Source organism: Penaeus japonicus, unplaced genomic scaffold, assembly GCF_977035675.1.
Source record: "Penaeus japonicus unplaced genomic scaffold, GWHDUDI00000001_assembly GWHDUDI00000013, whole genome shotgun sequence".
Lineage (NCBI taxonomy): Eukaryota > Metazoa > Arthropoda > Malacostraca > Decapoda > Penaeidae > Penaeus > Penaeus japonicus.
In genome coordinates, this window is record NW_028234415.1 from 30,413,857 (window position 1) to 30,416,356 (window position 2,500).

Genomic DNA, 2,500 nt, shown 5'->3' on the forward strand with positions numbered 1-2,500 from the left:
AGTAAAGAGAGAGTAGCAAGTCTTTCAGTGTGTGTGTTTGTTGGTGTGATGCCACACTACATAGTAGTTACAGCATTAATTTGTGAAATTATTACTGATTTTAATTCGACACAGATAGAGACAGACAGACAAAACAACATATGCATTCATACAGCGTATCTGAAAATTCCCAAGAAAAAAACATGCATTCTCTAAAATTGTCCATTTTTTCCATGGCTTTGGCAATAAGATCATATCAAAAAGACAAAATCTATATACACATTTGCTATTACTAACATCATACACTGCCTAAGAAAAAAAAAAAAAAAATGTTCCAACGAAATAATCAACGAACAAGTAGATTAGCCATTTCTATACTTTTGACTAATTAGACTTGAATTCAACAATACATTTTTGGATATAAAGGAAAGAAGAATTCTGAAAAAAAAATGGAATAGAGAAACAACGGAATGAAACAGAGAAGCGAGAAGGTGGGTCTGGAAATCAATCACAGAATCAGAATGAACTTTCTCTGTCTTTCCTGAGTGTATTTGTTGAATATTGATAGGAACCGATTGATGCGGACAGAATACGTATTTGAGATAAGAAATGAACAAAAAAAAAGTTGTGACGTGATAGCTCCTCACTGTTACGATTGTGATGAGGATGATAATGACAAAAGTGATAATGACAATAATTATGATAATAATAATAGTAATTATGATGATAATTATAAAATTATTATGATAATAAGAATGAGAACAACACTAATAAGGATGATCTTTCTAACAATGAGGATAATAATAATGGTAATGATAGTAATGATTAAGATGATAATAAAATTATGATAATAAAAATGATAAGGATAATGATAACAATGATTATAATGATAATGAGGGTAATAATGAGGTAACAACGATAGGAATGACAATAAGAATAAGGATGATGACAATGATAACGAAAAAGGTGACAGTAATAAATATGATAACAATAAAGATGTTAAGAATGATAAAAATAATGATAACAATGATGATAAAAACAATAGTGATTATGATAATGAAAAGGATAATTATAATGATAGGTAGTGCTAATGATAATGACAAAAGTGACTATAATAATGAAAGTAATAACAATAACGATATTGATGATAATACCAATGATGATAATAATAGAAAAAAAACAATAAAGATACTAATGAAGATATTGATAATGATGATAGTATTGATGATAATGGTAATATTACTAGTGATACCAATGATGATGATAATCATAATAATGATGATAATGATGATAATTATCACAATGGTAATGATAATAATACCACTAATAACAATGATTGTTATGATAATAATGAAAAAATGATAATGATAATAACATTAATGATTATGATAATAAGGACAACAGTGATGATGACAATAATAATGATGATAAAAATGATACTAGTATTGATAATGATGATGATTATAATAATCACTATAATAATCATAATGATAATAATAATGAGAACAAAAATAAAACAATAGTGACAATAATTATAGTAGTAATAATGGTAATAATAATAACTATTATAATAATGATGATAATGATGATAACAATAATAAATTGGAAGAACGAGCTCAAACGTGAAAAAACACCCCGAATAAATGAAGATCAGAAAGCGTAGAACTCTCCTTAATCCTTCAAGAGGGAGATCAGTTCGCCTCCATCCACGCGGACCTCCGTCACGTCTCAGCATTAGCGGCAACGACCGAGCTGATCGACAGGAATAGCGCTGAATAGAGCTACCCTTGACTGAACTAAATACTCTATAAATATGGAGGTCAACGAGGTATAGAGAGAGGCAGCTGCAGCATCAATGAGAGGTCGTGAGACGCAATCGCTCTCCTGGGGATGATCTGAAGACGTGGCTTACTCGTCCTTGTAGCTCGACATTTGGCCACCTCTGCGCATAATAAGTCGTGGAAAGGACTGGCTCTGATGAGCGCTGTTCCGGGGATGGCACGGCGCCAGGCGCGGGGCTGTACTACACGCGGGAGGATAAGCACACTCCTCCTTTGACACCGCCGCTAATGATGAGGTTAGACCTGCTGCTTACTTCATGGAGGGTGGAGCGGCTGGAGGCAATTAGTTACGGCTCTCTCTCTCAATCTCTCTCTCTCTCTCTCTCTCTCTCTCTCTCTCTCTCTCTCTCTCTCTCTCTCTCTCTCTCTCTCTCTCTCTCTCCCTCTCTCTCTCTCTCTCTCTCTCTCTCTCTCTCTCTCTCTCTCTCTTCTCTCCTCTCTCCTCTCTCTCTCTCTCTCTCTCTCTCTCTCTCTCTCTCTCTCTCTCTCTCTCTCTCTCTCTCTCTCTCTCTCTCTCTCTCTCTCTCTCTCTCTCTCTCTCTCCTTTAACTGATTCTCTTCGCCTCGCTCTCGCCCGCCAGAGTCCCCGATCGGATTTCATAGGCAAGGAAAGCGTGAACTGCTATCAGGATGTTCGGATACGAAGGAAATATCGGGTGATTCAGCTGCGATTTCTGTGA